Below are 7,617 nucleotides of genomic sequence, written 5' to 3'. Positions count from 1 at the left end.
GCACCAAGATTCTATTCTCTTGTCCTTAAGAAATGACAAAAAAAACGTTATAAAGTTTTCTCCTCTATACAGCATGTCTTGAATGAAATCTCAGAGATAAAACTGAAGCTGTTTTCCGTCAGATGAAGTAAAATTATGTAGCGATTTCTGAAATGTTATACTTACTTTTCCCTCAGCAACAGTGCACGTACACCCACCAGGACTGGCAGTGTGGACCAGCAGGGCACTACTTCATCCCAGCACCTTGTCTTTCTGAGCAGAACAACAGCAGGTATGTTTAAAAAACTTTTTTCAACATATCAGAATGGAAAGAAGGTAAATAGCAACCATTTGCAACACATGAAAAGACCTAAAATATGTTGTCACTGCACCAAGATTCTATTCTCCTGTCCTTAAGAAATGAAAAAAAAACGTTATAAAGTTTTCTCCTCTATACAGCATGTCTTGAATGAAATTTCAGAGATAAAACTGAAGCTGTTTTCTGTCAGATGAAGTAAAATTTTGTAGCAATTTCTCAATTTCTGAAATGTTCTACTTACTTTTCCCTCAGCAAAAGTGCACGTACACCCACCAGGACTGGCAGTGTGGACAAGCAGGGCACTACTTCATCCCCAACACCTTGTCTTTCTGAGGAGAACAACAGCAGGTATGTATAAAATCCCACATTTTCACAGACAGCTAGATAATGGTCTACTCATCCATAACATTAAGTTGCTGTGCTGCCTTACTAGTATACTGGAGATTTAAATAATGTTCTACTAGCTATTAAGGCCTTAATCATCGATTAGAAAATACCATATTAGATTCAATGTATGGATAGTTTTAAATTGAGTATACTCATGACTATTTCATAATATTTGTCAGCGACACTAAAAGTGCACAACACATTCCTTGCAACACTTAACAAAGTAAGTTACAAGAAGAAGAGGGTAAATGGCTTTAAGACATCACTGCAAAGATAGGATAGTACTATTATCAGTATTGATGGTATGAACAGAGGCTAAATAGCAATACTAAATGTGACATTTTACTTTTTGTTTCTCTCTTGTGTACATGAAGTGATGGACATCGCAGCAGTGTGACCACACCAAGCAGTGCTGGGAGAGAAAACCTGCGTGGCACCGTAACAATGACACCACCAGCAACTCCGAGTTTCTGCCCTAAGGATAAAAGCAGGTATGTTTCAATTCAACCATACATCATGTGATTAGAAAAGCTGACGAGAGATATGCAACAGTGTTTTCCTTTGATCAATTGGATTAAGGGTTATAGGAATCATTCTTGAGAAATTCTGCTTTCAATTGAAATAATGAAATAGTGCATGATACAGTTAGACATCAATGATAGTAACTGCCTTAAAAGCTAAGAGTCTTTTGTGTGTTTGGGAGTAGAGCTGTGTACCTAAACAAATTTTAGGTACAAAGCACTGCCACGGTAGTTTCATAGTAATTCTATCTGTCAAAGTGGTCATCCCCTGAGTCAGGTCCAGTACCGATACAGCAGGGTTCAGGTATTTTGGACCTGTAACTAGACAATTACGTTTGTATAATTTAGATAAGCAGATTTTATACTCATTTTGTACTCTGTTCTTATATGTATGTTATTAGCATTTAGCCCCCGGGCACGAATTTGCAATAAACTTATCATTATTGATTGTACCCGGTACTGTATCGGTACAGTGTACCGGTACACAGCTCTATTTGGGAGACATGATGCTAAAACTATCATTATGTTTGTTTCAGAGATGGACTGAAATATAAAACCAAGCTGGGAACTGCACTGGCTTTGGAATTGGGGGACGTGCCCATTGCTGAGCAGGTGGACAGAAGAAAGGCAGCACTGAAAGCAGAGCCACATAACAAATTCTTCAAGAAAGAATATGACAGCTCTGTAGCTCAGGTATCGGGGCAGCTAAGTAAGCATCTTCACGAAGAGAGAAAAGCCTTTGAGGTATGGGAAAGAAGTTTTGTGGTGGAGAAGGGCCGATTGCCTTCAGCTGTTGATGTAAAGCACAGTGATGTTGCCTCTGTTCAGGAAAGAAAAATCCGTTATGAAGAGCACCTTCTGAGGAGCTTTGGAGTCAACTTGCAAATGACATAGAGCTTTTGATTCTTCCCACCAGGTAATTACATTAATCAGTGACTTGCCTAGTCATGATGTTACAATGAACATGGCAGCAGATTTGGAACTTTGCTTTTTGCAAGCAAACAAAATAGATATTGTTCTGTCCTTTAATTAATGTTGTCACCATAATTAAGCACTGTTTGCTCATCAAATAATGTTTCTTGCAAGCCATGGTGTAAGGTTCCAAACCGACTGCCGTGTTCATTGTGACGTCATGATTGGGCATTAGTTACTGATTGATGTAATCAGCTGGTGAGAAGATCAGATAAGAATAAAGAGCTGGATCCATGGAAATATGGTTTCTGATGGTTCAATGTTAAATAACATCAGAAGGGTGTGTATTTGTTTTTTAAACGTTTATATTCCTTGCTTGATGATAATTCAGATAATAAGAAAATGTTGTATTTTGGTTTATGCCTTTTGGTTCTGGTGCTATCATTGTATTCAGCATTGGGATAGCTTGGGAGAATTAGCTTGAATATTGTTTCTCACAGAAATGATATTTTGAAATAGAACTCTATTTTGGACTCCTGTGCCAATGCCATATTACATGATGTTGGGATTGACTGGAGCACAGATGTTGGTTTTCACTTCATACAGGCCTAAGTTTACTTTCATTTGGCCTATTTATGAAAATGCAACTATTATATTTTCGGCTTTGTGATTTCCTGAACACAATGAAATGTCAGGTGAGGGTAGGATGGCTTGGCACAATGTGCTCAGATGCAGGCATTTAACTTAAGTTGCTTTTGTTAACCTGTACCTTGGTAACATTTAAGGCCAAATAACCTGAACTTGGTATGGATATATATTTTTGGTAATATATCCTGTATCTACAAGCAATAATGGGTCTCTAATTTTTTTTTTTTTTGTGTGTGTGTTTTGATTACATCTTGGTATAGACAAGGCATAGCAATTGTTTTGATCTTTGAACATTTGGGAATGTCAAAATAAGGAATTATCTGTTAATTGTACATATTGTGGAGTACTAAGTACATGTGTCATGCTATAAGTATTTCAGCTGGAAAGGTTGACGTACTCCAATGGATATTTCTGATAATTTTAATTATCAGAAATTTAATCTACTCTGTAATGTTGTTAAAACAATATTACAGAGCAGATTAAAGACATCCCATGCCCCAAGCCGTGCTTACCCCTGGATCCCAACACAATGGAATCCCCGAGTCACATTTTCCCAGAGTGCCAGTCTCCTGGACTATATCACTTTAATCTGAATGATCAAACATAAGAATAGCAGTTAAAATTAAAGATTTAAAAATTGGAATTGTTTTAGGAAAGCGAAATTGCATCAGCATCTCCTTTATCTTCAGACTGCATGGTGATCATGATAAATGCACACATAAACATAGAACAAGAGTCCGCAGGACACAATTCTCCGTGAAGTATTTATAGTGTGTACATTGTGGGTGAGGTGTTTGTTAATTTCCTTTGCTATTGACCTGCTATTTTTAAGATAAATGCATGAAATGGATCTTGATGTAAGGTGTGAAATCACAGACCCTGATTCACTTCTAGGAATTACCATCCTGGTTTTTTTTGTTGTATTTGGCGATTAATTGTCTAGGGATGAGCCATCATGCTGGACAATTGTTAATGATGGCCTCAGACTTTAATGGTTTCGTCCATTGTATGTCATCTTTATCATGAAGCACTATTTCTCGATTAGAACTGCCAGTCCTATCATATTGTGATACTTTACTAGGGGGAGAACTAATTTAATCCAAGGCCGTAATCCCACACCCCGAGCGGGCTAAGCTGTCGGGCATCACTTCCAGCGCCGTAGCCGATTGTATGGTTTCCAAGCAAACTGGAAGAGACTTCGTGGCCGCCCGCGGACACTTTTCTGAGAGACATATCTCAACAATCTCTCATCCCCTGCGTAAACTTTTTGCATTGTCACAGCCTCCGTACTACAAACTACAAGTGTGGTAAATCGAAAATCGCTGTGCGTAAAAGGGCACCGCCCCGCCCCGACCCTAGCTGCGAACGCGCAAACAAAAGCATTTCCAATACTCCCAGGAGGTCATCCTCCTTCCCGGAGTAATAAAAGTTGGGAATATGACACACAGAGAATGCTGGAACATATATATAAGTTTTTACTAGTATATATGTGCGGCAAAAACATTTTGTCATCTGAATTTATTTAAATATGTACAAAATGTAGGCATTTGTGTGATACAGCACACTGGGCTAAACAGTACCATGTGATAGAGATATAAACCTGTACTAAAAATTACGGTAAGCACAGTTATACTATACAGTCTAGGTGCCACGTATGGTAGCCAGCCAGTGGTAACTATAGAGGATTGCACACAGGTTAACCCTTGTCCTGCTGGAGTTCAAGAGCAAAAATATACCCCCACTGCTGAAGTGCCCAGAAAAATCTGAAAGAAAGGTTACTTGTTTGACATTGCTCACTTTTAGTTACCACGCTTTACAACAACCACGCGGGTGCAATGTACGCATTCTAGAAATATTCTCAACCCAGCAGTTGTCAGGGCTAGCATACAGAACAAGCATGTGCAACCCGACATTTGTCGGGCGTTGCAGGACTAGGGTTTTGATAATACCCCATATATAAAGTTCATCTTTAGGTAATCTTGTGTTCTTTTGTTAGCCATGCACGTAATGAGTTGTCCTTGATACAATCATCTAACTTGTTATAGTTATCTTGGTTTGAAGCAAATGAAATGTGTCTTTTAGAAGTACAGTGACAGATAAGGTCAGTATACATTTCACAACAGCATTCACAATAAGATGGACCTTTTCTTTTGGTGTTCTCAACATTTTGGAGTCTGTGGCATATGTTGTCACCTTGCGTACTCATAAAAGAAGTACAAGATGTCCATTCGCTATGAGTAAACCCTTTGTGTACTGGTTTATACATCCCTGACATATCCTCAAACTTAATGAGCGGTGACTTCAGTGTCCGTGAAGCAACAGCTTGATCAAGTACACATGTTGATGTAGGTGTCTCCTTGTCTGCAAGCAGTGAGGTACTAGTATGGAAGTATGACGTGTCCAATAACTTTTTGCCAGAGTTGTATAACTTATCAAAATCTGTCAGCGGGGACAAAGACGCAAGTATGCCCTTTTTATCAAAGGCAATACAGGTTGTATCTATGTCTAAGAACATGTCTATTTTTCCTCCTTTTGACTGTACGGCCCTCTGCAACGAACGTACCTTTTTTCATTCATACCAACTTCATAAATGAACACTCTCTCATTGGTAAAGCATGTGTTATTATCTATAATAATAGTCTCCACATTGATGTTCACTCCAGTGGAAACCTCAGGGCTGGGGGGGTCGACAAACGGTGCAAGATGGGCCTGAGATGAATCATCATTGATGCTGCATCCATCATTATTGGGGGGATCACTTATAGGATCAACATCAGTTTTCTTATCTTCAGGTGGTACTACTACTAGAGATAAACCTACATAGTGGGTGATGCGTTCACTTCCCAGTCGACGTTTTTTGAACTCTCCATTAAACTGATGGTTTTATCAACTTTGCAAATGTATTTTAATCAATGTCAACTGACGTGTCGTTGGTGAAGTGCTGTACAAGATCCTTGAGTTGGAGTCCAGACGTCATGTCATTGGTCGTTGATACGCTGTCTTGAATCCTAGAAATGCAGAAATTCATTTTGATGACTTTAACTTAAGTTCAATCATCATTTGGGAATGTAACATATTAGTTGAATTTTTAGAAAAAAAGTTAACAAGACATCAATTCTCTTGCTGGTGCCATATATCTTTTACTTTCTTCTGTTACTTTCCCTAGGGCCCTTTCGTTTGTATGATGCTGCGTTTATTAAAGTTATCACGGCAGCAAAATAAAGATATGATATTTCAAGTAATTTTCCAAAAGTTGAACAAGAAATACATAAAATTTAAAAATTAAAGTGCCAGCAAGAGTCATATATTCGGACATATATGGGCATCAATACAAAGGCATGCAACATAAACCGTATTACATCAAAGTCACTATATAATATCCTGCATTATATGTAATGATAAGGAGAGATGTACTCCTCCTAGTACTCACCATTTCAGAGCTACTTTGTTGAATGTGTTGGCAAACATCTTCTCTCTTCTTGTGGGCAGTGGTGGCAAAATTATTATGACCCGTATTTGATTCTTTAATACGTTTAACAAGTGCAACGAACTCTTTCAGTATCCTTCAAACATGCGATGTCAATAACGATTGACCCAATTACCCACAAACCACTGCTGCTATGGATCCCGTTTCCCACAAGCCACTGCTACTGAGGAGCGATCTCCGAGCAGATATTTTGCTGGCTGCAAGACAGCATTAAATCGGCCAGGCAGTACCAAATTGGCCAGGCAGTATCCCATTTACTAGCCGAAATTTAGCTAGCGTAAAAAAGGTACCAGTACAAAAAGAAAGCCCGATAAAACGCATAAAAACACGCCAATAATAAGCGAAAGCCTACGTATACACATCTGCTTGGACAGCAAGTGAAGCCTGGACTGACGTCTCGACACAGAGCAAAAATTACATTAGAAACTGTGTTAATATGCGCAATTACTATGGTAAATAAGGTACACAGTCAATATCAATTTCCTGGTATTAACGTTTTCAAGTTAACTAATAATCATGAAACAATATATTTATGCGTGCTCGGCCGCGACACGAGACAAGAGCATTTCCAATTAGGAATATTAATAAAATCTCACCTTCTGGGCAGCTGAATTCCATTCTCACGGTGGCCCGAGGTCAGCAGTGAGCTGAAAATATGGCTGCACTGCTCTGTTGGAGCTCATTGAGGTCTGTAGTCGCTGCACGATCGCCTCCAACGTGCATCCTGCATGCCTGGATTCCGCCATTTCTCTCTGTTAACTTTTGCACTCGGCACTGGGGGCGGCGCATGCCACATTCGCGGAGGAGATACTTCTTTAATACCCATGTGTGTTATTCTAACGTTTAGAATGTAATACAATCCAAAACATGACATATAAAACGATTTTGTACTCAGATGTTGACCTAAGATAAAGTAAAATCCACGTTTAGTGTGATATATGATTGGGTACTGTAATTACCACGCCCCCCCCCCCGAACTGCTCCGTAGTGGAACAGTCCGAACCGTGTTCGAGTTCGGCCGCGCGGCTGGCCAGGCACGCGACAGAACTCGAACACGAATTTTCGAGTCTGGACTGCCTTAACCCAACTGAGAGGATCAATCCATCTGAAGTCCCTGGTAACTAAATTCATGAATAATTTTGTACATTTTTCTCCCTGTTCCATAAATTTGGCTCTTCTGCTTGCAATCAGATTATTATCTTTTGCTTGGTAAATTAATTCTAGTTCAGATTTTTTCCTCTGTAGCTCATAAAAGGTATCACTATCTGGGGATGCGTCAAATATTTCCTGCAAGCTGTTGATCTCTCTTATAAGTGATAGTTCAGAATTTTATTATATGGCCGCGGACAGTACACTGGAAAGAC

General features: G+C 39.2%; 1 long non-coding RNA gene across 1 annotated transcript; it reads right to left on the bottom strand.

Moving 5' to 3' along the window:
* Positions 1 to 550: 550 nt before the first annotated feature.
* On the bottom strand, positions 551 to 6,993 carry LOC136434278 (uncharacterized). Its single transcript, XR_010755720.1, has 3 exons — positions 6,850 to 6,993; positions 1,032 to 1,160; positions 551 to 627 (listed from the first exon to the last, which is right to left on the bottom strand). It is a non-coding gene; the product is annotated as an uncharacterized lncRNA (long non-coding RNA).
* Positions 6,994 to 7,617: the final 624 nt, after the last annotated feature.

Source organism: Branchiostoma lanceolatum, chromosome 5 (assembly GCF_035083965.1).
Source record: "Branchiostoma lanceolatum isolate klBraLanc5 chromosome 5, klBraLanc5.hap2, whole genome shotgun sequence".
Taxonomy (NCBI): domain Eukaryota; kingdom Metazoa; phylum Chordata; class Leptocardii; order Amphioxiformes; family Branchiostomatidae; genus Branchiostoma; species Branchiostoma lanceolatum.
This window is presented reverse-complemented; position numbering and strand designations above follow the sequence as displayed.